Source organism: Hyperolius riggenbachi, chromosome 2 (genome assembly GCF_040937935.1).
Source record: "Hyperolius riggenbachi isolate aHypRig1 chromosome 2, aHypRig1.pri, whole genome shotgun sequence".
In the NCBI taxonomy this organism is placed as follows: Eukaryota; Metazoa; Chordata; class Amphibia; order Anura; family Hyperoliidae; genus Hyperolius; species Hyperolius riggenbachi.
Genome location: NC_090647.1, coordinates 140,323,691 through 140,344,434, shown reverse-complemented (window position 1 = coordinate 140,344,434; position 20,744 = coordinate 140,323,691). Strand labels below are relative to the sequence as shown.

General features: G+C 62.0%; 7 non-coding genes and 93 pseudogenes across 7 annotated transcripts; all 100 read right to left on the bottom strand.

Annotated features, from left to right (window-relative positions):
- Positions 1–8: 8 nt before the first annotated feature.
- On the bottom strand, positions 9–126 carry LOC137550088 (5S ribosomal RNA; annotated as a pseudogene).
- Positions 127–210: 84 nt separating this feature from the next.
- On the bottom strand, positions 211–328 carry LOC137551279 (5S ribosomal RNA; annotated as a pseudogene).
- A 73-nt stretch (positions 329–401) lies between these two features.
- On the bottom strand, positions 402–519 carry LOC137551600 (5S ribosomal RNA; annotated as a pseudogene).
- Positions 520–603: 84 nt separating this feature from the next.
- LOC137552963 (5S ribosomal RNA) lies at positions 604–721 on the bottom strand (annotated as a pseudogene).
- An 84-nt stretch (positions 722–805) lies between these two features.
- Positions 806–923, bottom strand: LOC137550087 (5S ribosomal RNA; annotated as a pseudogene).
- An 84-nt stretch (positions 924–1,007) lies between these two features.
- LOC137550086 (5S ribosomal RNA) lies at positions 1,008–1,125 on the bottom strand (annotated as a pseudogene).
- An 84-nt stretch (positions 1,126–1,209) lies between these two features.
- LOC137553338 (5S ribosomal RNA) lies at positions 1,210–1,327 on the bottom strand (annotated as a pseudogene).
- Positions 1,328–1,411: 84 nt separating this feature from the next.
- Positions 1,412–1,529, bottom strand: LOC137552871 (5S ribosomal RNA; annotated as a pseudogene).
- Positions 1,530–1,612: 83 nt separating this feature from the next.
- Positions 1,613–1,730, bottom strand: LOC137550017 (5S ribosomal RNA; annotated as a pseudogene).
- Positions 1,731–1,814: 84 nt separating this feature from the next.
- On the bottom strand, positions 1,815–1,932 carry LOC137550085 (5S ribosomal RNA; annotated as a pseudogene).
- Positions 1,933–2,016: 84 nt separating this feature from the next.
- LOC137550084 (5S ribosomal RNA) lies at positions 2,017–2,134 on the bottom strand (annotated as a pseudogene).
- Positions 2,135–2,218: 84 nt separating this feature from the next.
- On the bottom strand, positions 2,219–2,336 carry LOC137551278 (5S ribosomal RNA; annotated as a pseudogene).
- A 73-nt stretch (positions 2,337–2,409) lies between these two features.
- Positions 2,410–2,527, bottom strand: LOC137551599 (5S ribosomal RNA; annotated as a pseudogene).
- Positions 2,528–2,611: 84 nt separating this feature from the next.
- LOC137552962 (5S ribosomal RNA) lies at positions 2,612–2,729 on the bottom strand (annotated as a pseudogene).
- An 84-nt stretch (positions 2,730–2,813) lies between these two features.
- Positions 2,814–2,931, bottom strand: LOC137550083 (5S ribosomal RNA; annotated as a pseudogene).
- An 84-nt stretch (positions 2,932–3,015) lies between these two features.
- Positions 3,016–3,133, bottom strand: LOC137550082 (5S ribosomal RNA; annotated as a pseudogene).
- An 84-nt stretch (positions 3,134–3,217) lies between these two features.
- Positions 3,218–3,335, bottom strand: LOC137551734 (5S ribosomal RNA; annotated as a pseudogene).
- Positions 3,336–3,419: 84 nt separating this feature from the next.
- LOC137552869 (5S ribosomal RNA) lies at positions 3,420–3,537 on the bottom strand (annotated as a pseudogene).
- An 83-nt stretch (positions 3,538–3,620) lies between these two features.
- Positions 3,621–3,738, bottom strand: LOC137550805 (5S ribosomal RNA; annotated as a pseudogene).
- An 84-nt stretch (positions 3,739–3,822) lies between these two features.
- LOC137553243 (5S ribosomal RNA) lies at positions 3,823–3,940 on the bottom strand (annotated as a pseudogene).
- Positions 3,941–4,023: 83 nt separating this feature from the next.
- LOC137550804 (5S ribosomal RNA) lies at positions 4,024–4,141 on the bottom strand (annotated as a pseudogene).
- An 85-nt stretch (positions 4,142–4,226) lies between these two features.
- On the bottom strand, positions 4,227–4,344 carry LOC137553237 (5S ribosomal RNA; annotated as a pseudogene).
- Positions 4,345–4,428: 84 nt separating this feature from the next.
- On the bottom strand, positions 4,429–4,546 carry LOC137552045 (5S ribosomal RNA; annotated as a pseudogene).
- Positions 4,547–4,630: 84 nt separating this feature from the next.
- LOC137552557 (5S ribosomal RNA) lies at positions 4,631–4,748 on the bottom strand (annotated as a pseudogene).
- An 85-nt stretch (positions 4,749–4,833) lies between these two features.
- Positions 4,834–4,951, bottom strand: LOC137550081 (5S ribosomal RNA; annotated as a pseudogene).
- Positions 4,952–5,036: 85 nt separating this feature from the next.
- LOC137553169 (5S ribosomal RNA) lies at positions 5,037–5,154 on the bottom strand (annotated as a pseudogene).
- An 84-nt stretch (positions 5,155–5,238) lies between these two features.
- LOC137553524 (5S ribosomal RNA) lies at positions 5,239–5,356 on the bottom strand (annotated as a pseudogene).
- An 85-nt stretch (positions 5,357–5,441) lies between these two features.
- LOC137552434 (5S ribosomal RNA) lies at positions 5,442–5,559 on the bottom strand (annotated as a pseudogene).
- An 85-nt stretch (positions 5,560–5,644) lies between these two features.
- On the bottom strand, positions 5,645–5,762 carry LOC137549518 (5S ribosomal RNA; annotated as a pseudogene).
- Positions 5,763–5,846: 84 nt separating this feature from the next.
- LOC137552556 (5S ribosomal RNA) lies at positions 5,847–5,964 on the bottom strand (annotated as a pseudogene).
- An 84-nt stretch (positions 5,965–6,048) lies between these two features.
- LOC137550078 (5S ribosomal RNA) lies at positions 6,049–6,166 on the bottom strand (annotated as a pseudogene).
- Positions 6,167–6,251: 85 nt separating this feature from the next.
- Positions 6,252–6,369, bottom strand: LOC137552555 (5S ribosomal RNA; annotated as a pseudogene).
- Positions 6,370–6,453: 84 nt separating this feature from the next.
- Positions 6,454–6,571, bottom strand: LOC137552144 (5S ribosomal RNA; annotated as a pseudogene).
- An 84-nt stretch (positions 6,572–6,655) lies between these two features.
- Positions 6,656–6,773, bottom strand: LOC137550077 (5S ribosomal RNA; annotated as a pseudogene).
- Positions 6,774–6,857: 84 nt separating this feature from the next.
- LOC137550076 (5S ribosomal RNA) lies at positions 6,858–6,975 on the bottom strand (annotated as a pseudogene).
- Positions 6,976–7,059: 84 nt separating this feature from the next.
- Positions 7,060–7,177, bottom strand: LOC137552778 (5S ribosomal RNA; annotated as a pseudogene).
- An 84-nt stretch (positions 7,178–7,261) lies between these two features.
- Positions 7,262–7,379, bottom strand: LOC137550075 (5S ribosomal RNA; annotated as a pseudogene).
- An 84-nt stretch (positions 7,380–7,463) lies between these two features.
- Positions 7,464–7,581, bottom strand: LOC137549516 (5S ribosomal RNA; annotated as a pseudogene).
- An 84-nt stretch (positions 7,582–7,665) lies between these two features.
- On the bottom strand, positions 7,666–7,783 carry LOC137549355 (5S ribosomal RNA; annotated as a pseudogene).
- Positions 7,784–7,867: 84 nt separating this feature from the next.
- On the bottom strand, positions 7,868–7,985 carry LOC137552749 (5S ribosomal RNA; annotated as a pseudogene).
- Positions 7,986–8,069: 84 nt separating this feature from the next.
- LOC137550074 (5S ribosomal RNA) lies at positions 8,070–8,187 on the bottom strand (annotated as a pseudogene).
- A 276-nt stretch (positions 8,188–8,463) lies between these two features.
- Positions 8,464–8,581, bottom strand: LOC137552465 (5S ribosomal RNA; annotated as a pseudogene).
- An 84-nt stretch (positions 8,582–8,665) lies between these two features.
- Positions 8,666–8,783, bottom strand: LOC137552464 (5S ribosomal RNA; annotated as a pseudogene).
- Positions 8,784–8,867: 84 nt separating this feature from the next.
- LOC137550073 (5S ribosomal RNA) lies at positions 8,868–8,985 on the bottom strand (annotated as a pseudogene).
- Positions 8,986–9,069: 84 nt separating this feature from the next.
- Positions 9,070–9,187, bottom strand: LOC137552201 (5S ribosomal RNA; annotated as a pseudogene).
- An 84-nt stretch (positions 9,188–9,271) lies between these two features.
- LOC137550072 (5S ribosomal RNA) lies at positions 9,272–9,389 on the bottom strand (annotated as a pseudogene).
- An 84-nt stretch (positions 9,390–9,473) lies between these two features.
- LOC137550071 (5S ribosomal RNA) lies at positions 9,474–9,591 on the bottom strand (annotated as a pseudogene).
- Positions 9,592–9,675: 84 nt separating this feature from the next.
- On the bottom strand, positions 9,676–9,793 carry LOC137552016 (5S ribosomal RNA; annotated as a pseudogene).
- Positions 9,794–9,877: 84 nt separating this feature from the next.
- On the bottom strand, positions 9,878–9,995 carry LOC137549750 (5S ribosomal RNA; annotated as a pseudogene).
- An 84-nt stretch (positions 9,996–10,079) lies between these two features.
- LOC137552941 (5S ribosomal RNA) lies at positions 10,080–10,197 on the bottom strand (annotated as a pseudogene).
- Positions 10,198–10,473: 276 nt separating this feature from the next.
- On the bottom strand, positions 10,474–10,591 carry LOC137550070 (5S ribosomal RNA; annotated as a pseudogene).
- An 84-nt stretch (positions 10,592–10,675) lies between these two features.
- LOC137550069 (5S ribosomal RNA) lies at positions 10,676–10,793 on the bottom strand (annotated as a pseudogene).
- Positions 10,794–10,877: 84 nt separating this feature from the next.
- Positions 10,878–10,995, bottom strand: LOC137553453 (5S ribosomal RNA; annotated as a pseudogene).
- Positions 10,996–11,079: 84 nt separating this feature from the next.
- Positions 11,080–11,197, bottom strand: LOC137550067 (5S ribosomal RNA; annotated as a pseudogene).
- An 84-nt stretch (positions 11,198–11,281) lies between these two features.
- LOC137551774 (5S ribosomal RNA) lies at positions 11,282–11,399 on the bottom strand (annotated as a pseudogene).
- Positions 11,400–11,483: 84 nt separating this feature from the next.
- LOC137552015 (5S ribosomal RNA) lies at positions 11,484–11,601 on the bottom strand (annotated as a pseudogene).
- An 84-nt stretch (positions 11,602–11,685) lies between these two features.
- Positions 11,686–11,803, bottom strand: LOC137550066 (5S ribosomal RNA; annotated as a pseudogene).
- Positions 11,804–11,887: 84 nt separating this feature from the next.
- On the bottom strand, positions 11,888–12,005 carry LOC137549749 (5S ribosomal RNA; annotated as a pseudogene).
- An 84-nt stretch (positions 12,006–12,089) lies between these two features.
- Positions 12,090–12,207, bottom strand: LOC137552940 (5S ribosomal RNA; annotated as a pseudogene).
- An 84-nt stretch (positions 12,208–12,291) lies between these two features.
- Positions 12,292–12,408, bottom strand: LOC137553446 (5S ribosomal RNA; annotated as a pseudogene).
- Positions 12,409–12,492: 84 nt separating this feature from the next.
- On the bottom strand, positions 12,493–12,610 carry LOC137550065 (5S ribosomal RNA; annotated as a pseudogene).
- An 84-nt stretch (positions 12,611–12,694) lies between these two features.
- On the bottom strand, positions 12,695–12,812 carry LOC137550064 (5S ribosomal RNA; annotated as a pseudogene).
- An 84-nt stretch (positions 12,813–12,896) lies between these two features.
- On the bottom strand, positions 12,897–13,014 carry LOC137548341 (5S ribosomal RNA; annotated as a pseudogene).
- An 84-nt stretch (positions 13,015–13,098) lies between these two features.
- Positions 13,099–13,216, bottom strand: LOC137550063 (5S ribosomal RNA; annotated as a pseudogene).
- Positions 13,217–13,300: 84 nt separating this feature from the next.
- LOC137550062 (5S ribosomal RNA) lies at positions 13,301–13,418 on the bottom strand (annotated as a pseudogene).
- Positions 13,419–13,502: 84 nt separating this feature from the next.
- On the bottom strand, positions 13,503–13,620 carry LOC137549354 (5S ribosomal RNA; annotated as a pseudogene).
- An 84-nt stretch (positions 13,621–13,704) lies between these two features.
- Positions 13,705–13,822, bottom strand: LOC137552748 (5S ribosomal RNA; annotated as a pseudogene).
- Positions 13,823–13,906: 84 nt separating this feature from the next.
- LOC137550061 (5S ribosomal RNA) lies at positions 13,907–14,024 on the bottom strand (annotated as a pseudogene).
- Positions 14,025–14,300: 276 nt separating this feature from the next.
- LOC137552463 (5S ribosomal RNA) lies at positions 14,301–14,418 on the bottom strand (annotated as a pseudogene).
- Positions 14,419–14,501: 83 nt separating this feature from the next.
- LOC137556294 (5S ribosomal RNA) lies at positions 14,502–14,620 on the bottom strand. The gene has a single exon (XR_011028949.1). It is a non-coding gene; the product is annotated as a 5S ribosomal RNA (ribosomal RNA).
- An 84-nt stretch (positions 14,621–14,704) lies between these two features.
- Positions 14,705–14,822, bottom strand: LOC137552200 (5S ribosomal RNA; annotated as a pseudogene).
- Positions 14,823–14,905: 83 nt separating this feature from the next.
- On the bottom strand, positions 14,906–15,024 carry LOC137556282 (5S ribosomal RNA). Its single transcript, XR_011028937.1, has one exon. It is a non-coding gene; the product is annotated as a 5S ribosomal RNA (ribosomal RNA).
- An 84-nt stretch (positions 15,025–15,108) lies between these two features.
- On the bottom strand, positions 15,109–15,226 carry LOC137550060 (5S ribosomal RNA; annotated as a pseudogene).
- Positions 15,227–15,309: 83 nt separating this feature from the next.
- On the bottom strand, positions 15,310–15,428 carry LOC137557612 (5S ribosomal RNA; annotated as a pseudogene).
- An 83-nt stretch (positions 15,429–15,511) lies between these two features.
- LOC137557169 (5S ribosomal RNA) lies at positions 15,512–15,630 on the bottom strand (annotated as a pseudogene).
- An 84-nt stretch (positions 15,631–15,714) lies between these two features.
- Positions 15,715–15,832, bottom strand: LOC137552939 (5S ribosomal RNA; annotated as a pseudogene).
- An 83-nt stretch (positions 15,833–15,915) lies between these two features.
- Positions 15,916–16,034, bottom strand: LOC137556270 (5S ribosomal RNA). Its single transcript, XR_011028926.1, has one exon. It is a non-coding gene; the product is annotated as a 5S ribosomal RNA (ribosomal RNA).
- Positions 16,035–16,118: 84 nt separating this feature from the next.
- LOC137553270 (5S ribosomal RNA) lies at positions 16,119–16,236 on the bottom strand (annotated as a pseudogene).
- An 83-nt stretch (positions 16,237–16,319) lies between these two features.
- LOC137557611 (5S ribosomal RNA) lies at positions 16,320–16,438 on the bottom strand (annotated as a pseudogene).
- Positions 16,439–16,522: 84 nt separating this feature from the next.
- On the bottom strand, positions 16,523–16,641 carry LOC137557137 (5S ribosomal RNA; annotated as a pseudogene).
- An 83-nt stretch (positions 16,642–16,724) lies between these two features.
- LOC137551219 (5S ribosomal RNA) lies at positions 16,725–16,843 on the bottom strand (annotated as a pseudogene).
- An 84-nt stretch (positions 16,844–16,927) lies between these two features.
- LOC137551406 (5S ribosomal RNA) lies at positions 16,928–17,045 on the bottom strand (annotated as a pseudogene).
- Positions 17,046–17,128: 83 nt separating this feature from the next.
- LOC137556259 (5S ribosomal RNA) lies at positions 17,129–17,247 on the bottom strand. Its single transcript, XR_011028915.1, has one exon. It is a non-coding gene; the product is annotated as a 5S ribosomal RNA (ribosomal RNA).
- An 84-nt stretch (positions 17,248–17,331) lies between these two features.
- LOC137552972 (5S ribosomal RNA) lies at positions 17,332–17,449 on the bottom strand (annotated as a pseudogene).
- An 83-nt stretch (positions 17,450–17,532) lies between these two features.
- LOC137547814 (5S ribosomal RNA) lies at positions 17,533–17,651 on the bottom strand (annotated as a pseudogene).
- An 84-nt stretch (positions 17,652–17,735) lies between these two features.
- On the bottom strand, positions 17,736–17,853 carry LOC137552747 (5S ribosomal RNA; annotated as a pseudogene).
- An 83-nt stretch (positions 17,854–17,936) lies between these two features.
- Positions 17,937–18,055, bottom strand: LOC137557610 (5S ribosomal RNA; annotated as a pseudogene).
- An 84-nt stretch (positions 18,056–18,139) lies between these two features.
- On the bottom strand, positions 18,140–18,258 carry LOC137549544 (5S ribosomal RNA; annotated as a pseudogene).
- An 83-nt stretch (positions 18,259–18,341) lies between these two features.
- LOC137558777 (5S ribosomal RNA) lies at positions 18,342–18,460 on the bottom strand (annotated as a pseudogene).
- An 84-nt stretch (positions 18,461–18,544) lies between these two features.
- On the bottom strand, positions 18,545–18,662 carry LOC137552351 (5S ribosomal RNA; annotated as a pseudogene).
- An 83-nt stretch (positions 18,663–18,745) lies between these two features.
- Positions 18,746–18,864, bottom strand: LOC137557167 (5S ribosomal RNA; annotated as a pseudogene).
- An 84-nt stretch (positions 18,865–18,948) lies between these two features.
- On the bottom strand, positions 18,949–19,066 carry LOC137550059 (5S ribosomal RNA; annotated as a pseudogene).
- An 83-nt stretch (positions 19,067–19,149) lies between these two features.
- Positions 19,150–19,268, bottom strand: LOC137558429 (5S ribosomal RNA; annotated as a pseudogene).
- An 84-nt stretch (positions 19,269–19,352) lies between these two features.
- LOC137550058 (5S ribosomal RNA) lies at positions 19,353–19,470 on the bottom strand (annotated as a pseudogene).
- Positions 19,471–19,553: 83 nt separating this feature from the next.
- LOC137556247 (5S ribosomal RNA) lies at positions 19,554–19,672 on the bottom strand. Its single transcript, XR_011028904.1, has one exon. It is a non-coding gene; the product is annotated as a 5S ribosomal RNA (ribosomal RNA).
- Positions 19,673–19,756: 84 nt separating this feature from the next.
- LOC137552970 (5S ribosomal RNA) lies at positions 19,757–19,874 on the bottom strand (annotated as a pseudogene).
- Positions 19,875–19,957: 83 nt separating this feature from the next.
- Positions 19,958–20,076, bottom strand: LOC137550253 (5S ribosomal RNA). The gene has a single exon (XR_011026901.1). It is a non-coding gene; the product is annotated as a 5S ribosomal RNA (ribosomal RNA).
- Positions 20,077–20,160: 84 nt separating this feature from the next.
- Positions 20,161–20,278, bottom strand: LOC137550056 (5S ribosomal RNA; annotated as a pseudogene).
- An 84-nt stretch (positions 20,279–20,362) lies between these two features.
- LOC137552251 (5S ribosomal RNA) lies at positions 20,363–20,480 on the bottom strand (annotated as a pseudogene).
- An 83-nt stretch (positions 20,481–20,563) lies between these two features.
- Positions 20,564–20,682, bottom strand: LOC137556235 (5S ribosomal RNA). Its single transcript, XR_011028893.1, has one exon. It is a non-coding gene; the product is annotated as a 5S ribosomal RNA (ribosomal RNA).
- Positions 20,683–20,744: the final 62 nt, after the last annotated feature.

Here is a 20,744-nt window from a genome sequence, read left to right as displayed (position 1 = left end):
AAAACAACGCCTGCAGCACCTGGGGTTCACAGCCGGTCTCCCATGCAGCTACTAACCAGGCCTGAAGCCGCTTAGCTTCCGCGATCTGACGAGAGCGGGCGCTTTCGGCTTAGTGTGGCCGCAGGCAACCTCCAAGGCGCCGTTCCGGCGCCTTGAAGGTGAGGCTTCCCACGCGTGCTCATAGCCATTGGGCCTCAAACCCAAAACAACGCCTGCAGCACCTGGGGTTCACAGCCGGTCTCCCATGCAGCTACTAACCAGGCCTGAAGCCGCTTAGCTTCCGCGATCTGACGAGAGCGGGCGCTTTCGGCTTAGTGTGGCCGCAAGCAACCTCCAAGGCGCCTTGAAGGTGAGGCTTCCCACGCGTGCTCATAGCCATTGGGCCTCAAACCCAAAACAACGCCTGCAGCACCTGGGGTTTACAGCCGGTCTCCCATGCAGCTACTAACCAGGCCTGAAGCCGCTTAGCTTCCGCGATCTGACGAGAGCGGGCGCTTTCGGCTTAGTGTGGCCGCAGGCAACCTCCAGGGCGCCGTTCCGGCGCCTTGAAGGTGAGGCTTCCCACGCGTGCTCATAGCCATTGGGCCTCAAACCCAAAACAATGCCTGCAGCACCTGGGGTTCACAGCCGGTCTCCCATGCAGCTACTAACCAGGCCTGAAGCCGCATAGCTTCCGCGATCTGACGAGAGCGGGCGCTTTCGGCTTAGTGTGGCCGCAGGCAACCTCCATGGCGCCGTTCCGGCGCCTTGAAGGTGAGGCTTCCCACGCGTGCTCATAGCCATTGGGCCTCAAACCCAAAACAACGCCTGCAGCACCTGGGGTTCACAGCCGGTCTCCCATGCAGCTACTAACCAGGCCTGAAGCCGCTTAGCTTCCGCGATCTGACGAGAGCGGGCGCTTTCGGCTTAGTGTGGCCGCAGGCAACCTCCAGGGCGCCGTTCCGGCGCCTTGAAGGTGAGGCTTCCCACGCGTGCTCATAGCCATTGGGCCTCAAACCCAAAAAACCGCCTGCAGCACCTGGGGTTCACAGCCGGTCTCCCATGCAGCTACTAACCAGGCCTGAAGCCGCTTAGCTTCCGCGATCTGACGAGAGCGGGCGCTTTCGGCTTAGTGTGGCCGCAGGCAACCTCCAGGGCGCCGTTCCGGCGCCTTGAAGGTGAGGCTTCCCACGCGTGCTCATAGCCATTGGGCCTCAAACCCAAAACAACGCCTGCAGCACCTGGGGTTCACAGCCGGTCTCCCATGCAGCTACTAACCAGGCCTGAAGCCGCTTAGCTTCCGCGATCTGACAAGAGCGGGCGCTTTCGGCTTAGCGTGGCCGCAGGCAACCTCCAGGGCGCCGTTCCGGCGCCTTGAAGGTGAGGCTTCCCACGCGTGCTCATAGCCATTGGGCCTCAAACCCAAAAAAACGACTGCCGCACCTGGGGTTCACAGCCGGTCTCCCATGCAGCTACTAACCAGGCCTGAAGCCGCTTAGCTTCCGCGATCTGACGAGAGCGGGCGCTTTCGGCTTAGTGTGGCCGCAGGCAACCTCCACGGCGCCGTTCCGGCGCCTTGAAGGTGAGGCTTCCCACGCGTGCTCATAGCCATTGGGCCTCAAACCCCAAAAACACCTGCAGCACCTGGGGTTCACAGCCGGTCTCCCATGCAGCTACTAACCAGGCCTGAAGCCGCTTAGCTTCCGCGATCTGACGAGAGCGGGCGCTTTCGGCTTAGTGTGGCCGCAGGAAACCTCCAGGGCGCCGTTCCGGCGCCTTGAAGGTGAGGCTTCCCACGCGTGCTCATAGCCATTGGGCCTCAAACCCAAAACAATGCCTGCAGCACCTGGGGTTCACAGCCGGTCTCCCATGCAGCTACTAACCAGGCCTGAAGCCGCTTAGCTTCCGCGATCTGACGAGAGCGGGCGCTTTCGGCTTAGTGTGGCCGCAGGCAACCTCCAAGGCGCCGTTCCGGCGCCTTGAAGGTGAGGCTTCCCACGCGTGCTCATAGCCATTGGGCCTCAAACCCAAAACAACGCCTGCAGCACCTGGGGTTCACAGCCGGTCTCCCATGCAGCTACTAACCAGGCCTGAAGCCGCTTAGCTTCCGCGATCTGACGAGAGCGGGCGCTTTCGGCTTAGTGTGGCCGCAGGCAACCTCCAAGGCGCCGTTCCGGCGCCTTGAAGGTGAGGCTTCCCACGCGTGCTCATAGCCATTGGGCCTCAAACCCAAAACAACGCCTGCAGCACCTGGGGTTCACAGCCGGTCTCCCATGCAGCTACTAACCAGGCCTGAAGCCGCTTAGCTTCCGCGATCTGACGAGAGCGGGCGCTTTCGGCTTAGTGTGGCCGCAAGCAACCTCCAAGGCGCCTTGAAGGTGAGGCTTCCCACGCGTGCTCATAGCCATTGGGCCTCAAACCCAAAACAACGCCTGCAGCACCTGGGGTTTACAGCCGGTCTCCCATGCAGCTACTAACCAGGCCTGAAGCCGCTTAGCTTCCGCGATCTGACGAGAGCGGGCGCTTTCGGCTTAGTGTGGCCGCAGGCAACCTCCAGGGCGCCGTTCCGGCGCCTTGAAGGTGAGGCTTCCCACGCGTGCTCATAGCCATTGGGCCTCAAACCCAAAACAATGCCTGCAGCACCTGGGGTTCACAGCCGGTCTCCCATGCAGCTACTAACCAGGCCTGAAGCCGCATAGCTTCCGCGATCTGACGAGAGCGGGCGCTTTCGGCTTAGTGTGGCCGCAGGCAACCTCCATGGCGCCGTTCCGGCGCCTTGAAGGTGAGGCTTCCCACGCGTGCTCATAGCCATTGGGCCTCAAACCCAAAACAACGCCTGCAGCACCTGGGGTTCACAGCCGGTCTCCCATGCAGCTACTAACCAGGCCTGAAGCCGCTTAGCTTCCGCGATCTGACGAGAGCGGGCGCTTTCGGCTTAGTGTGGCCGCAGGCAACCTCCAGGGCGCCGTTCCGGCGCCTTGAAGGTGAGGCTTCCCACGCGTGCTCATAGCCATTGGGCCTCAAACCCAAAAAACCGCCTGCAGCACCTGGGGTTCACAGCCGGTCTCCCATGCAGCTACTAACCAGGCCTGAAGCCGCTTAGCTTCCGCGATCTGACGAGAGCGGGCGCTTTCGGCTTAGTGTGGCCGCAGGCAACCTCCAGGGCGCCGTTCCGGCGCCTTGAAGGTGAGGCTTCCCACGCGTGCTCATAGCCATTGGGCCTCAAACCCAAAACAACGCCTGCAGCACCTGGGGTTCACAGCCGGTCTCCCATGCAGCTACTAACCAGGCCTGAAGCCGCTTAGCTTCCGCGATCTGACGAGAGCGGGCGCTTTCGGCTTAGCGTGGCCGCAGGCAACCTCCAGGGCGCCGTTCCGGCGCCTTGAAGGTGAGGCTTCCCACGCGTGCTCATAGCCATTGGGCCTCAAACCCAAAAAAACGACTGCCGCACCTGGGGTTCACAGCCGGTCTCCCATGCAGCTACTAACCAGGCCTGAAGCCGCTTAGCTTCCGCGATCTGACGAGAGCGGGCGCTTTCGGCTTAGTGTGGCCGCAGGCAACCTCCACGGCGCCGTTCCGGCGCCTTGAAGGTGAGGCTTCCCACGCGTGCTCATAGCCATTGGGCCTCAAACCCCAAAAACACCTGCAGCACCTGGGGTTCACAGCCGGTCTCCCATGCAGCTACTAACCAGGCCTGAAGCCGCTTAGCTTCCGCGATCTGACGAGAGCGGGCGCTTTCGGCTTAGTGTGGCCGCAGGCAACCTCCAGGGCGCCGTTCCGGCGCCTTGAAGGTGAGGCTTCCCACGCGTGCTCATAGCCATTGGGCCTCAAACCCAAAACAACGCCTGCCGCACCTGGGGTTCACAGCCGGTCTCCCATGCAGCTACTAACCAGGCCTGAAGCCGCTTAGCTTCCGCGATCTGACGAGAGCGGGCACTTTCGGCTTAGTGTGGCCGCAGGCAACCTCCACGGCGCCGTTCCGGCGCCTTGAAGGTGAGGCTTCCCACGCGTGCTCATAGCCATTGGGCCTCAAACCCCAAAAACACCTGCAGCACCTGGGGTTCACAGCCGGTCTCCCATGCAGCTACTAACCAGGCCTGAAGCCGCTTAGCTTCCGCGATCTGACGAGAGCGGGCGCTTTCGGCTTAGTGTGGCCGCAGGCAACCTCCAGGGCGCCGTTACGGCGCCTTGAAGGTGAGGCTTCCCACGCGTGCTCATAGCCATTGGGTCTCAAACCCAAAAAAAACGCCTGCAGCACCTGGGGTTCACAGCCGGTCTCCCTTGCAGCTACTAACCAGGCCTGAAGCCGCTTAGCTTCCGCGATCTGACGAGTGCGGGCGCTTTCGGCTTAGTGTGGCCGCAGGCAACCTCCAAGGCGCCGTTCCGGCGCCTTGAAGGTGAGGCTTCCCACGCGTGCTCATAGCCATTGGGTCTCAAACCCAAAAAAACGCCTGCAGCACCTGGGGTTCACAGCCGGTCTACCATGCAGCTACTAACCAGGCCTGAAGCCGCTTAGCTTCCGCGATCTGACGAGAGCGGGCGCTTTCGGCTTAGTGTGGCCGCAGGCAACCTCCAGGGCGCCGTTCCGGCGCCTTGAAGGTGAGGTTTCCCACGCGTGCTCATAGCCATTGGGCCTCAAACCCAAAAAAACGCCTGCCGCACCTGGGGTTCACAGCCGGTCTCCCATGCAGCTACTAACCAGGCCTGAAGCCGCTTAGCTTCCGCGATCTGACGAGAGCGGGCGCTTTCGGCTTAGTGTGGCCGCAGGCAACCTCCAAGGCGCCGCTTCGGCGCCTTGAAGGTGAGGCTTCCCACGCGTGCTCATAGCCATTGGGCCTCAAACCCAAAAAAAACGCCTGCAGCACCTGGGGTTCACAGCCGGTCTCCCATGCAGCTACTAACCAGGCCTGAAGCCGCTTAGCTTCCGCGATCTGACGAGAGCGGGCGCTTTCGGCTTAGTGTGGCCGCAGGCAACCTCCAGGGCGCCGTTCCGGCGCCTTGAAGGTGAGGCTTCCCACGCGTGCTCATAGCCATTGGGCCTCAAACCCAAAAAAAACGCCTGCAGCACCTGGGGCTCACAGCCGGTCTCCCATGCAGCTACTAACCAGGCCTGAAGCCGCTTAGCTTCCGCGATCTGACGAGACCGGGCGCTTTCGGCTTAGTGTGGCCGCAGGCAATCTCCAGGGATCCGTTCCGGCGCCTTGAAGGTGAGGCTTCCCACGCGTGCTCATAGCCATTGGGCCTCAAACCCAAAAAAACACCTGCAGCACCTGGGGTTCACAGCCGGTCTCCCATGCAGCTACTAACCAGGCCTGAAGCCGCTTAGCTTCCGCAATCTGATGAGACCGGGCGCTTTCGGCTTAGTGTGGCCGCAGGCAACATCCAGGGCGCCGTTCCGGCGCCTTGAAGGTGAGGCTTCCCACGCGTGCTCATAGCCATTGGGTCTCAAACCCAAAAAAAACGCCTGCAGCACCTGGGGTTCACAGCCGGTCTCCCATGCAGCTACTAACCAGGCCTGAAGTCGCTTAGCTTCCGCGATCTGACGAGAGCGGGCGCTTTCGGCTTAGTGTGGCCGCAGGCAACCTCCAGGGCGCCGTTCCGGCGCCTTGAAGGTGAGGCTTCCCACGCGTGCTCATAGCCATTGGGCCTCAAACCCAAAAAAAACGCCTGCAGCACCTGGGGTTCACAGCCGGTCTCCCATGCAGCTACTAACCAGGCCTGAAGCCGCTTAGCTTCCGCGATCTGACGAGAGCGGGCGCTTTCGGCTTAGTGTGGCCGCAGGTAACCTCCAGGGCGCCGTTCCGGCGCCTTGAAGGTGAGGCTTCCCACGCGTGCTCATAGCCATTGGGTCTCAAACCCAAAAAAACGCCTGCCGCACCTGGGGTTCACAGCCGGTCTCCCATGCAGCTACTAACCAGGCCTGAAGCCGCTTAGCTTCCGCGATCTGACGAGAGCGGGCGCTTTCGGCTTAGTGTGGCCGCAGGCAACCTCCAAGGCGCCATTTCGGCGCCTTGAAGGTGAGGCTTCTCACGCATGCTCATAGCCATTGGGCCTCAAACCCAAAAAACCGCCTGCAGCACCTGGGGTTCACAGCCGGTCTCCCATGCAGCTACTAACCAGGCCTGAAGCCGCTTAGCTTCCGCGATCTGACGAGAGCGGGCGCTTTCGGCTTAGTGTGGCCGCAGGCAACCTCCAGGGCGCCGTTCCGGCGCCTTGAAGGTGAGGCTTCCCACGCGTGCTCATAGCCATTGGGCCTCAAACCCAAAAAAAACGCCTGCCGCACCTGGGGTTCACAGCCGGTCTCCCATGCAGCTACTAACCAGGCCTGAAGCCGCTTAGCTTCCGCGATCTGACGAGAGCGGGCGCTTTCGGCTTAGTGTGGCCGCAGGCAACCTCCAAGGCGCCGTTCCGGCGCCTTGAAGGTGAGGCTTCCCACGCGTGCTCATAGCCATTGGGCCTCAAACCCAATAAAACGCCTGCCGCACCTGGGGTTCACAGCCGGTCTCCCATGCAGCTACTAACCAGGCCTTAAGCCGCTTAGCTTCCGCGATCTGACGAGAGCGGGCGCTTTCGGCTTAGTGTGGCCGCAGGCAACCTCCAAGGCGCCGTTCTGGCGCCTTGAAGGTGAGGCTTCCCACGCGTGCTCATAGCCATTGGGCCTCAAACCCAAAACAATGCCTGCAGCACCTGGGGTTCACAGCCGGTCTCCCATGCAGCTACTAACCAGGCCTGAAGCCGCTTAGCTTCCGCGATCTGACGAGAGCGGGCGCTTTCGGCTTAGTGTGGCCGCAGGCAAACTCCAGGGCGCCGTTCCGGCGCCTTGAAGGTGAGGCTTCCCACGCGTGCTCATAGCCATTGGGCCTCAAACCCAAAACAACGCCTGCAGCACCTGGGGTTCACAGCCGGTCTCCCATGCAGCTACTAACCAGGCCTGAAGCCGCTTAGCTTCCGCGATCTGACGAGAGCGGGCGCTTTCGGCTTAGTGTGGCCGCAGGCAACCTCCAGGGCGCCGTTCCGGCGCCTTGAAGGTGAGGCTTCCCACGCGTGCTCATAGCCATTGGGCCTCAAACCCAAAAAAACACCTGCCGCACCTGGGGTTCACAGCCGGTCTCCCATACAGCTACTAACCAGGCCTGAAGCCGCTTAGCTTCCGCGATCTGACGAGAGCGGGCGCTTTCGGCTTAGTGTGGCCGCAGGCAACCTCCAAGGCGCCGTTCCGGCGCCTTGAAGGTGAGGCTTCCCACGCGTGCTCATAGCCATTGGGCCTCAAACCCAAAACAACGCCTGCAGCACCTGGGGTTCACAGCCGGTCTCCCATGCAGCTACTAACCAGGCCTGAAGCCGCTTAGCTTCCGCGATCTGACGAGAGCGGGCGCTTTCGGCTTAGTGTGGCCGCAGGCAACCTCCAAGGTGCCGTTCCGGCGCCTTGAAGGTGAGGCTTCCCACGCGTGCTCATAGCCATTGGGCCTCAAACCCAAAACAACGCCTGCAGCACCTGGGGTTCACAGCCGGTCTCCCATGCAGCTACTAACCAGGCCTGAAGCCGCTTAGCTTCCGCGATCTGACGAGAGCGGGCGCTTTCGGCTTAGTGTGGCCGCAGGTAACCTCTAGGGCGCCGTTCCGGCGCCTTGAAGGTGAGGCTTCCCACGCGTGCTCATAGCCATTGGGCCTCAAACCCAAAACAATGCCTGCAGCACCTGGGGTTCACAGCCGGTCTCCCATGCAGCTACTAACCAGGCCTGAAGCCGCTTAGCTTCCGCGATCTGATGAGAGCGGGCGCTTTCGGCTTAGTGTGGCCGCAGGCAACCTCCAAGGCGCCGTTCCGGCGCCTTGAAGGTGAGGCTTCCCACGCGTGCTCATAGCCATTGGGCCTCAAACCCAAAACAACGCCTGCAGCACCTGGGGTTCACAGCCGGTCTCCCATGCAGCTACTAACCAGGCCTGAAGCCGCTTAGCTTCTGCGATCTGACGAGAGCGGGCGCTTTCGGCTTAGTGTGGCCGCAGGCAACCTCCAAGGCGCCGTTCCGGCGCCTTGAAGGTGAGGCTTCCCACGCGTGCTCATAGCCATTGGGCCTCAAACCCAAAACAACGCCTGCAGCACCTGGGGTTCACAGCCGGTCTCCCATGCAGCTACTAACCAGGCCTGAAGCCGCTTAGCTTCCGCGATCTGACGAGAGCGGGCGCTTTCGGCTTAGTGTGGCCGCAGGCAACCTCCAGGGCGCCGTTCCGGCGCCTTGAAGGTGAGGCTTCCCACGCGTGCTCATAGCCATTGGGCCTCAAACCCAAAACAATGCCTGCAGCACCTGGGGTTCACAGCCGGTCTCCCATGCAGCTACTAACCAGGCCTGAAGCCGCTTAGCTTCCGCGATCTGACGCTTTCGGCTTAGTGTGGCCGCAGGCAACCTCCAAGGCGCCGTTCCGGCGCCTTGAAGGTGAGGCTTCCCACGCGTGCTCATAGCCATTGGGCCTCAAACCCAAAACAACGCCTGCAGCACCTGGGGTTCACAGCCGGTCTCCCATGCAGCTACTAACCAGGCCTGAAGCCGCTTAGCTTCCGCGATCTGTCGAGAGCGGGCGCTTTCGGCTTAGTGTGGCCGCAGGCAACCTCCAGGGCGCCGTTCCGGCGCCTTGAAGGTGAGGCTTCCCACGCGTGCTCATAGCCATTGGGCCTCAAACCCAAAACAACGCCTGCAGCACCTGGGGTTCACAGCCGGTCTCCCATGCAGCTACTAACCAGGCCTGAAGCCGCTTAGCTTCCGCGATCTGTCGAGAGCGGGCGCTTTCGGCTTAGTGTGGCCGCAGGCAACCTCCAGGGCGCCGTTCCGGCGCCTTGAAGGTGAGGCTTCCCACGCGTGCTCATAGCCATAGGGCCTCAAACCCAAAACAATGCCTGCAGCACCTGGGGTTCACAGCCGGTCTCCCATGCAGCTACTAACCAGGCCTGAAGCCGCTTAGCTTCCGCGATCTGACGAGAGCGGGCGCTTTCGGCTTAGTGTGGCCGCAGGCAACCTCCAAGGCGCCGTTCCGGCGCCTTGAAGGTGAGGCTTCCCACGCGTGCTCATAGCCATTGGGCCTCAAACCCAAAACAACGCCTGCAGCACCTGGGGTTCACAGCCGGTCTCCCATGCAGCTACTAACCAGGCCTGAAGCCGCTTAGCTTCCGCGATCTGACGAGAGCGGGCGCTTTCGGCTTAGTGTGGCAGCAGGCAACCTCCAGGGCGCCGTTCCGGCGCCTTGAAGGTGAGGCTTCCCACGCGTGCTCATAGCCATTGGGCCTCAAACCCAAAACAATGCCTGCAGCACCTGGGGTTCACAGCCGGTCTCCCATGCAGCTACTAACCAGGCCTGAAGCCGCTTAGCTTCCGCGATCTGACGAGAGCGGGCGCTTTCGGCTTAGTGTGGCCGCAGGCAACCTCCAAGGCGCCGTTCCGGCGCCTTGAAGGTGAGGCTTTCCACGCGTGCTCATAGCCATTGGGCCTCAAACCCAAAACAACGCCTGCAGCACCTGGGGTTCACAGCCGGTCTCCCATGCAGCTACTAACCAGGCCTGAAGCCGCTTAGCTTCCGCGATCTGACGAGAGCGGGCGCTTTCGGCTTAGTGTGGCCGCAGGCAACCTCCAGGGCGCCGTTCCGGCGCCTTGAAGGTGAGGCTTCCCACGCGTGCTCATAGCCATTGGGCCTCAAACCCAAAACAATGCCTGCAGCACCTGGGGTTCACAGCCGGTCTCCCATGCAGCTACTAACCAGGCCTGAAGCCGCTTAGCTTCCGCGATCTGACGAGAGCGGGCGCTTTCGGCTTGGTGTGGCCGCAGGCAACCTCCAAGGCGCCGTTCCGGCGCCTTGAAGGTGAGGCTTCCCACGCGTGCTCATAGCCATTGGGCCTCAAACCCAAAACAATGCCTGCAGCACCTGGGGTTCACAGCCGGTCTCCCATGCAGCTACTAACCAGGCCTGAAGCCGCTTAGCTTCCGCGATCTGACGAGAGCGGGCGCTTTCGGCTTAGTGTGGCCGCAGGAAACCTCCAAGGCGCCGTTCCGGCGCCTTGAAGGTGAGGCTTCCCACGCGTGCTCATAGCCATTGGGCCTCAAACCCAAAACAACGCCTGCAGCATCTGGGGTTCACAGCCGGTCTCCCATGCAGCTACTAACCAGGCCTGAAGCCGCTTAGCTTCCGCGATCTGACGAGAGCGGGCGCTTTCGGCTTAGTGTGGCCGCAGGCAACCTCCAGGGCGCCGTTCCGGCGCCTTGAAGGTGAGGCTTCCCACGCGTGCTCATAGCCATTGGGCCTCAAACCCAAAACAATGCCTGCAGCACCTGGGGTTCACAGCCGGTCTCCCATGCAGCTACTAACCAGGCCTGAAGCCGCTTAGCTTCCGCGATCTGACGCTTTCGGCTTAGTGTGGCCGCAGGCAACCTCCAAGGCGCCGTTCCGGCGCCTTGAAGGTGAGGCTTCCCACGCGTGCTCATAGCCATTGGGCCTCAAACCCAAAACAACGCCTGCAGCACCTGGGGTTCACAGCCGGTCTCCCATGCAGCTACTAACCAGGCCTGAAGCCGCTTAGCTTCCGCGATCTGACGAGAGCGGGCGCTTTCGGCTTAGTGTGGCCGCAGGCAACCTCCAGGGCGCCGTTCCGGCGCCTTGAAGGTGAGGCTTCCCACGCGTGCTCATAGCCATAGGGCCTCAAACCCAAAACAATGCCTGCAGCACCTGGGGTTCACAGCCGGTCTCCCATGCAGCTACTAACCAGGCCTGAAGCCGCTTAGCTTCCGCGATCTGACGAGAGCGGGCGCTTTCGGCTTAGTGTGGCCGCAGGCAACCTCCAAGGCGCCGTTCCGGCGCCTTGAAGGTGAGGCTTCCCACGCGTGCTCATAGCCATTGGGCCTCAAACCCAAAACAACGCCTGCAGCACCTGGGGTTCACAGCCGGTCTCCCATGCAGCTACTAACCAGGCCTGAAGCCGCTTAGCTTCCGCAATCTGACGAGAGCGGGCGCTTTCGGCTTAGTGTGGCAGCAGGCAACCTCCAGGGCGCCGTTCCGGCGCCTTGAAGGTGAGGCTTCCCACGCGTGCTCATAGCCATTGGGCCTCAAACCCAAAACAATGCCTGCAGCACCTGGGGTTCACAGCCGGTCTCCCATGCAGCTACTAACCAGGCCTGAAGCCGCTTAGCTTCCGCGATCTGACGAGAGCGGGCGCTTTCGGCTTAGTGTGGCCGCAGGCAACCTCCAAGGCGCCGTTCCGGCGCCTTGAAGGTGAGGCTTCCCACGCGTGCTCATAGCCATTGGGCCTCAAACCCAAAACAACGCCTGCAGCACCTGGGGTTCACAGCCGGTCTCCCATGCAGCTACTAACCAGGCCTGAAGCCGCTTAGCTTCCGCGATCTGACGAGAGCAGGCGCTTTCGGCTTAGTGTGGCCGCAGGCAACCTCCAGGGCGCCGTTCCGGCGCCTTGAAGGTGAGGCTTCCCACGCGTGCTCATAGCCATTGGGCCTCAAACCCAAAACAATGCCTGCAGCACCTGGGGTTCACAGCCGGTCTCCCATGCAGCTACTAACCAGGCCTGAAGCCGCTTAGCTTCCGCGATCTGACGAGAGCGGGCGCTTTCGGCTTGGTGTGGCCGCAGGCAACCTCCAAGGCGCCGTTCCGGCGCCTTGAAGGTGAGGCTTCCCACGCGTGCTCATAGCCATTGGGCCTCAAACCCAAAACAATGCCTGCAGCACCTGGGGTTCACAGCCGGTCTCCCATGCAGCTACTAACCAGGCCTGAAGCCGCTTAGCTTCCGCGATCTGACGAGAGCGGGCGCTTTCGGCTTAGTGTGGCCGCAGGCAACCTCCAGGGCGCCGTTCCGGCGCCTTGAAGGTGAGGCTTCCCACGCGTGCTCATAGCCATTGGGCCTCAAACCCAAAACAATGCCTGCAGCACCTGGGGTTCACAGCCGGTCTCCCATGCAGCTACTAACCAGGCCTGAAGCCGCTTAGCTTCCGCGATCTGACGAGAGCGGGCGCTTTCGGCTTAGTGTGGCCGCAGGAAACCTCCAAGGCGCCGTTCCGGCGCCTTGAAGGTGAGGCTTCCCACGCGTGCTCATAGCCATTGGGCCTCAAACCCAAAACAACGCCTGCAGCATCTGGGGTTCACAGCCGGTCTCCCATGCAGCTACTAACCAGGCCTGAAGCCGCTTAGCTTCCGCGATCTGACGAGAGCGGGCGCTTTCGGCTTAGTGTGGCCGCAGGCAACCTCCAGGGCGCCTTTCCGGCGCCTTGAAGGTGAGGCTTCCCACGCGTGCTCATAGCCATTGGGCCTCAAACCCAAAACAATGCCTGCAGCTCCTGGGTTCACAGCCGGTCTCCCATGCAGCTACTAACCAGGCCAGAAGCCGCTTAGCTTCCGCGATCTGACGAGAGCGGGCGCTTTCGGCTTAGTGTGGCCGCAGGCAACCTCCAAGGCGCCGTTCCGGCGCCTTGAAGGTGAGGCTTCCCACGCGTGCTCATAGCCATTGGGCCTCAAACCCAAAACAACGCCTGCAGCACCTGGGGTTCACAGCCGGTCTCCCATGCAGCTACTAACCAGGCCTGAAGCCGCTTAGCTTCCGCGATCTGACGAGAGCGGGCGCTTTCGGCTTAGTGTGGCCGCAGGCAACCTCCAGGGCGCCGTTCCGGCGCCTTGAAGGTGAGGCTTCCCACGCGTGCTCATAGCCATTGGGCCTCAAACCCAAAACAATGCCTGCAGCACCTGGGGTTCACAGCCGGTCTCCCATGCAGCTACTAACCAGGCCTGAAGCCGCTTAGCTTCCGCGATCTGACGAGAGCGGGCGCTTTCGGCTTAGTGTGGCCGCAGGCAACCTCCAGGGCGCCGTTCCGGCGCCTTGAAGGTGAGGCTTCCCACGCGTGCTCATAGCCATTGGGCCTCAAACCCAAAACAATGCCTGCAGCACCTGGGGTTCACAGCCGGTCTCCCATGCATCTACTAACCAGGCCTGAAGCCGCTTAGCTTCCGCGATCTGACGAGAGCGGGCGCTTTCGGCTTAGTGTGGCCGCAGGCAACCTCCAAGGCGCCGTTCCGGCGCCTTGAAGGTGAGGCTTCCCACGCGTGCTCATAGCCATTGGGCCTCAAACCCAAAACAACGCCTGCAGCACCTGGGGTTCACAGCCGGTCTCCCATGCAGCTACTAACCAGGCCTGAAGCCGCTTAGCTTCCGCGATCTGACGAGAGCGGGCGCTTTCGGCTTAGTGTGGCCGCAGGCAACCTCCAAGGTGCCGTTCCGGCGCCTTGAAGGTGAGGCTTCCCACGCGTGCTCATAGCCATTGGGCCTCAAACCCAAAACAACGCCTGCAGCACCTGGGGTTCACAGCCGGTCTCCCATGCAGCTACTAACCAGGCCTGAAGCCGCTTAGCTTCCGCGATCTGACGAGAGCGGGCGCTTTCGGCTTAGTGTGGCCGCAGGCAACCTCTAGGGCGCCGTTCCGGCGCCTTGAAGGTGAGGCTTCCCACGCGTGCTCATAGCCATTGGGCCTCAAACCCAAAACAATGCCTGCAGCACCTGGGGTTCACAGCCGGTCTCCCATGCAGCTACTAACCAGGCCTGAAGCCGCTTAGCTTCCGCGATCTGATGAGAGCGGGCGCTTTCGGCTTAGTGTGGCCGCAGGCAACCTCCAAGGCGCCGTTCCGGCGCCTTGAAGGTGAGGCTTCCCACGCGTGCTCATAGCCATTGGGCCTCAAACCCAAAACAACGCCTGCAGCACCTGGGGTTCACAGCCGGTCTCCCATGCAGCTACTAACCAGGCCTGAAGCCGCTTAGCTTCTGCGATCTGACGAGAGCGGGCGCTTTCGGCTTAGTGTGGCCGCAGGCAACCTCCAAGGCGCCGTTCCGGCGCCTTGAAGGTGAGGCTTCCCACGCGTGCTCATAGCCATTGGGCCTCAAACCCAAAACAACGCCTGCAGCACCTGGGGTTCACAGCCGGTCTCCCATGCAGCTACTAACCAGGCCTGAAGCCGCTTAGCTTCCGCGATCTGACGAGAGCGGGCGCTTTCGGCTTAGTGTGGCCGCAGGCAACCTCCAGGGCGCCGTTCCGGCGCCTTGAAGGTGAGGCTTCCCACGCGTGCTCATAGCCATTGGGCCTCAAACCCAAAACAATGCCTGCAGCACCTGGGGTTCACAGCCGGTCTCCCATGCAGCTACTAACCAGGCCTGAAGCCGCTTAGCTTCCGCGATCTGACGCTTTCGGCTTAGTGTGGCCGCAGGCAACCTCCAAGGCGCCGTTCCGGCGCCTTGAAGGTGAGGCTTCCCACGCGTGCTCATAGCCATTGGGCCTCAAACCCAAAACAACGCCTGCAGCACCTGGGGTTCACAGCCGGTCTCCCATGCAGCTACTAACCAGGCCTGAAGCCGCTTAGCTTCCGCGATCTGTCGAGAGCGGGCGCTTTCGGCTTAGTGTGGCCGCAGGCAACCTCCAGGGCGCCGTTCCGGCGCCTTGAAGGTGAGGCTTCCCACGCGTGCTCATAGCCATAGGGCCTCAAACCCAAAACAATGCCTGCAGCACCTGGGGTTCACAGCCGGTCTCCCATGCAGCTACTAACCAGGCCTGAAGCCGCTTAGCTTCCGCGATCTGACGAGAGCGGGCGCTTTCGGCTTAGTGTGGCCGCAGGCAACCTCCAAGGCGCCGTTCCGGCGCCTTGAAGGTGAGGCTTCCCACGCGTGCTCATAGCCATTGGGCCTCAAACCCAAAACAACGCCTGCAGCACCTGGGGTTCACAGCCGGTCTCCCATGCAGCTACTAACCAGGCCTGAAGCCGCTTAGCTTCCGCGATCTGACGAGAGCGGGCGCTTTCGGCTTAGTGTGGCAGCAGGCAACCTCCAGGGCGCCGTTCCGGCGCCTTGAAGGTGAGGCTTCCCACGCGTGCTCATAGCCATTGGGCCTCAAACCCAAAACAATGCCTGCAGCACCTGGGGTTCACAGCCGGTCTCCCATGCAGCTACTAACCAGGCCTGAAGCCGCTTAGCTTCCGCGATCTGACGAGAGCGGGCGCTTTCGGCTTAGTGTGGCCGCAGGCAACCTCCAAGGCGCCGTTCCGGCGCCTTGAAGGTGAGGCTTTCCACGCGTGCTCATAGCCATTGGGCCTCAAACCCAAAACAACGCCTGCAGCACCTGGGGTTCACAGCCGGTCTCCCATGCAGCTACTAACCAGGCCTGAAGCCGCTTAGCTTCCGCGATCTGACGAGAGCGGGCGCTTTCGGCTTAGTGTGGCCGCAGGCAACCTCCAGGGCGCCGTTCCGGCGCCTTGAAGGTGAGGCTTCCCACGCGTGCTCATAGCCATTGGGCCTCAAACCCAAAACAATGCCTGCAGCACCTGGGGTTCACAGCCGGTCTCCCATGCAGCTACTAACCAGGCCTGAAGCCGCTTAGCTTCCGCGATCTGACGAGAGCGGGCGCTTTCGGCTTGGTGTGGCCGCAGGCAACCTCCAAGGCGCCGTTCCGGCGCCTTGAAGGTGAGGCTTCCCACGCGTGCTCATAGCCATTGGGCCTCAAACCCAAAACAATGCCTGCAGCACCTGGGGTTCACAGCCGGTCTCCCATGCAGCTACTAACCAGGCCTGAAGCCGCTTAGCTTCCGCGATCTGACGAGAGCGGGCGCTTTCGGCTTAGTGTGGCCGCAGGAAACCTCCAAGGCGCCGTTCCGGCGCCTTGAAGGTGAGGCTTCCCACGCGTGCTCATAGCCATTGGGCCTCAAACCCAAAACAACGCCTGCAGCATCTGGGGTTCACAGCCGGTCTCCCATGCAGCTACTAACCAGGCCTGAAGCCGCTTAGCTTCCGCGATCTGACGAGAGCGGGCGCTTTCGGCTTAGTGTGGCCGCAGGCAACCTCCAGGGCGCCGTTCCGGCGCCTTGAAGGTGAGGCTTCCCACGCGTGCTCATAGCCATTGGGCCTCAAACCCAAAACAATGCCTGCAGCACCTGGGGTTCACAGCCGGTCTCCCATGCAGCTACTAACCAGGCCTGAAGCCGCTTAGCTTCCGCGATCTGACGAGAGCGGGCGCTTTCGGCTTAGTGTGGCCGCAGGCAACCTCCAAGGCGCCGTTCCGGCGCCTTGAAGGTGAGGCTTCCCACGCGTGCTCATAGCCATTGGGCCTCAAACCCAAAACAACGCCTGCAGCACCTGGGGTTCACAGCCGGTCTCCCATGCAGCTACTAACCAGGCCTGAAGCCGCTTAGCTTCTGCGATCTGACGAGAGCGGGCGCTTTCAGCTTAGTGTGGCCGCAGGCAACCTCCAAGGCGCCGTTCCGGCGCCTTGAAGGTGAGGCTTCCCACGCGTGCTCATAGCCATTGGGCCTCAAACCCAAAACAATGCCTGCAGCACCTGGGGTTCACAGCCGGTCTCCCATGCAGCTACTAACCAGGCCTGAAGCCGCTTAGCTTCCGCGATCTGACGAGAGCGGGCGCTTTCGGCTTGGTGTGGCCGCAGGCCACCTTCCAGGGCGCCGTTCCGGCGCCTTGAAGGTGAGGCTTCCCACGCGTGCTCATAGCCATTGGGCCTCAAACCCAAAACAATGCCTGCAGCACCTGGGGTTCACAGCCGGTCTCCCATGCAGCTACTAACCAGGCCTGAAGCCGCTTAGCTTCCGCGATCTGACGAGAGCAGGCGCTTTCGGCTTAGTGTGGCCGCAGGCAACCTCCAGGGCGCCGTTCCGGCGCCTTGAAGGTGAGGCTTCCCACGCGTGCTCATAGCCATTGGGCCTCAAACCCAAAACAATGCCTGTAGCACCTGGGGTTCACAGCCTGTCTCCCATGCAGCTACTAACCAGGCCTGAAGCCGCTTAGCTTCCGCGATCTGACGAGAGCGGGCGCTTTCGGCTTAGTGTGGCCGCAGGCAACCTCCAAGGCGCCGTTCCGGCGCCTTGAAGGTGAGGCTTCCCACGCGTGCTCATAGCCATTGGGCCTCAAACCCAAAACAACGCCTGCAGCACCTGGGGTTCACAGCCGGTCTCCCATGCAGCTACTAACCAGGCCTGAAGCCGCTTAGCTTCCGCGATCTGACGAGAGCGGGCGCTTTCGACTTAGTGTGGCCGCAGGCAACCTCCAGGGCGCCGTTCCGGTGCCTTGAAGGTGAGGCTTCCCACGCGTGCTCATAGCCATTGGGCCTCAAACCCAAAACAATGCCTGCAGCACCTGGGGTTCACAGCCGGTCTCCCATGCAGCTACTAACCAGGCCTGAAGCCGCTTAGCTTCCGCGATCTGACGAGAGCGGGCGCTTTCGGCTTAGTGTGGCCGCAGGCAACCTCCAAGGCGCCGTTCCGGCGCCTTGAAGGTGAGGCTTCCCACGCGTGCTCATAGCCATTGGGCCTCAAACCCAAAACAACGCCTGCAGCACCTGGGGTTCACAGCCGGTCTCCCATGCAGCTACTAACCAGGCCTGAAGCCGCTTAGCTTCCGCGATTTGACGAGAGCGGGCGCTTTCGGCTTAGTGTGGCCGCAGGCAACCTCCAGGGCGCCGTTCCGGCGCCTTGAAGGTGAGGCTTCCCACGCGTGCTCATAGCCATTGGGCCTCAAACCCAAAACAATGCCTGCAGCACCTGGGGTTCACAGCCGGTCTCCCATGCAGCTACTAACCAGGCCTGAAGCCGCTTAGCTTCCGCGATCTGACGTGAGCGGCCGCTTTCGGCTTAGTGTGGCCGCAGGCAACCTCCAAGGCGCCGTTCCGGCGCCTTGAAGGTGAGGCTTCCCACGCGTGCTCATAGCCATTGGGCCTCAAACCCAAAACAACGCCTGCAGCACCTGGGGTTCACAGCCGGTCTCCCATGCAGCTACTAACCAGGCCTGAAGCCGCTTAGCTTCTGCGATCTGACGAGAGCGGGCGCTTTCGGCTTAGTGTGGCCGCAGGCAACCTCCAAGGCGCCGTTCCGGCGCCTTGAAGGTGAGGCTTCCCACGCGTGCTCATAGCCATTGGGCCTCAAACCCAAAACAATGCCTGCAGCACCTGGGGTTCACAGCCGGTCTCCCATGCAGCTACTAACCAGGCCTGAAGCCGCTTAGCTTCCGCGATCTGACGAGAGCGGGCGCTTTCGGCTTGGTGTGGCCGCAGGCCACCTTCCAGGGCGCCGTTCCGGCGCCTTGAAGGTGAGGCTTCCCACGCGTGCTCATAGCCATTGGGCCTCAAACCCAAAACAATGCCTGCAGCACCTGGGGTTCACAGCCGGTCTCCCATGCAGCTACTAACCAGGCCTGAAGCCGCTTAGCTTCCACGATCTGACGAGAGCGGGCGCTGTCGGCTTGGTGTGGCCGCAGGCAACCTTCAAGGCGCCGTTCCGGCGCCTTGAAGGTGAGGCTTCCCACGCGTGCTCATAGCCATTGGGCCTCAAACCCAAAACAATGCCTGCAGCACCTGGGGTTCACAGCCGGTCTCCCATGCAGCTACTAACCAAGCCTGAAGCCGCTTAGCTTCCGCGATCTGACGAGAGCGGGCGCTTTAGGCTTAGTGTGGCCGCAGGCAACCTCCAAGGCGCCGTTCCGGCGCCTTGAAGGTGAGGCTTCCCACGCGTGCTCATAGCCATTGGGCCTCAAACCCAAAACAACGCCTGCAGCACCTGGGGTTCACAGCCGGTCTCCCATGCAGCTACTAACCAGGCCTGAAGCCGCTTAGCTTCCGCAATCTGACGAGAGCGGGCGCTTTCGGCTTAGTGTGGCCGCAGGCAACCTCCAAGGCGCCGTTCCGGCGCCTTGAAGGTGAGGCTTCCCACGCGTGCTCATAGCCATTGGGCCTCAAACCCAAAACAATGCCTGCAGCACCTGGGGTTCACAGCCGGTCTCCCATGCAGCTACTAACCAGGCCTGAAGCCGCTTAGCTTCCGCGATCTGACGAGAGCGGGCGCTTTCGGCTTAGTGTGGCCGCAGGAAACCTCCAAGGCGCCGTTCCGGCGCCTTGAAGGTGAGGCTTCCCACGCGTGCTCATAGCCATTGGGCCTCAAACCCAAAACAACGCCTGCAGCACCTGGGGTTCACAGCCGGTCTCCCATGCAGCTACTAACCAGGCCTGAAGCCGCTTAGCTTCCGCGATCTGACGAGAGCGGGCGCTTTCGGCTTAGTGTGGCCGCAGGCAACTTCCAGGGCGCCGTTCCGGCGCCTTGAAGGTGAGGCTTCCCACGCGTGCTCATAGCCATTGGGCCTCAAACCCAAAACAATGCCTGTAGCACCTGGGGTTCACAGCCGGTCTCCCATGCAGCTACTAACCAGGCCTGAAGCCGCTTAGCTTCCGCGATCTGACGAGAGCGGGCGCTTTCGGCTTAGTGTGGCCGCAGGCAACCTCCAAGGCGCCGTTCCGGCGCCTTGAAGGTGAGGCTTCCCACGCGTGCTCATAGCCATTGGGACTCAAACCCAAAACAACGCCTGCAGCACCTGGGGTTCACAGCCGGTCTCCCATGCAGCTACTAACCAGGCCTGAAGCCGCTTAGCTTCCGCGATCTGACGAGAGCGGGCGCTTTCGGCTTAGTGTGGCCGCAGGCAACCTCCAGGGCGCCGTTCCGGCGCCTTGAAGGTGAGGCTTCCCACGCGTGCTCATAGCCATTGGGCCTCAAACCCAAAACAATGCCTGCAGCACCTGGGGTTCACAGCCGGTCTCCCATGCAGCTACTAACCAGGCCTGAAGCCGCTTAGCTTCCGCGATCTGACGAGAGCGGGCGCTTTCGGCTTAGTGTGGCCGCAGGCAACCTCCAAGGCGCCGTTCCGGCGCCTTGAAGGTGAGGCTTCCCACGCGTGCTCATAGCCATTGGGCCTCAAACCCAAAACAACGCCTGCAGCACCTGGGGTTCACAGCCGGTCTCCCATGCAGCTACTAACCAGGCCTGAAGCCGCTTAGCTTCCGCGATTTGACGAGAGCGGGCGCTTTCGGCTTAGTGTGGCCGCAGGCAACCTCCAGGGCGCCGTTCCGGCGCCTTGAAGGTGAGGCTTCCCACGCATGCTCATAGCCATTGGGCCTCAAACCCAAAACAATGCCTGCAGCACCTGGGGTTCACAGCCGGTCTCCCATGCAGCTACTAACCAGGCCTATAGCCGCTTAGCTTCCGCGATCTGACGAGAGCGGGCGCTTTCGGCTTAGTGTGGCCGCAGGCAACCTCCAAGGCGCCGTTCCGGCGCCTTGAAGGTGAGGCTTCCCACGCGTGCTCATAGCCATTGGGCCTCAAACCCAAAACAACGCCTGCAGCACCTGGGGTTCACAGCCGGTCTCCCATGCAGCTACTAACCAGGCCTGAAGCCGCTTAGCTTCCGCGATCTGACGAGAGCGGGCGCTTTCGGCTTAGTGTGGCCGCAGGCAACCTCCAAGGCGCCGTTCCGGCGCCTTGAAGGTGAGGCTTCCCACGCGTGCTCATAGCCATTGGGCCTCAAACCCAAAACAACGCCTGCAGCACCTGGGGTTCACAGCCGGTCTCCCATGCAGCTACTAACCAGGCCTGAAGCCGCTTAGCTTCCACGATCTGACGAGAGCGGGCGCTTTCGGCTTAGTGTGGCCGCAGGCAACCTCCAGGGCGCCGTTCCGGCGCCTTGAAGGTGAGGCTTCCCACGCGTGCTCATAGCCATTGGGCCTCAAACCCAAAACAATGCCTGCAGCACCTGGGGTTCACAGCCGGTCTCCCATGCAGCTACTAACCAGGCCTGAAGCCGCTTAGCTTCCGCGATCTGACGAGAGCGGGCGCTTTCGGCTTAGTGTGGCCGCAGGCAACCTCCAAGGTGCCGTTCCGGCGCCTTGAAGGTGAGGCTTCCCACGCGTGCTCATAGCCAT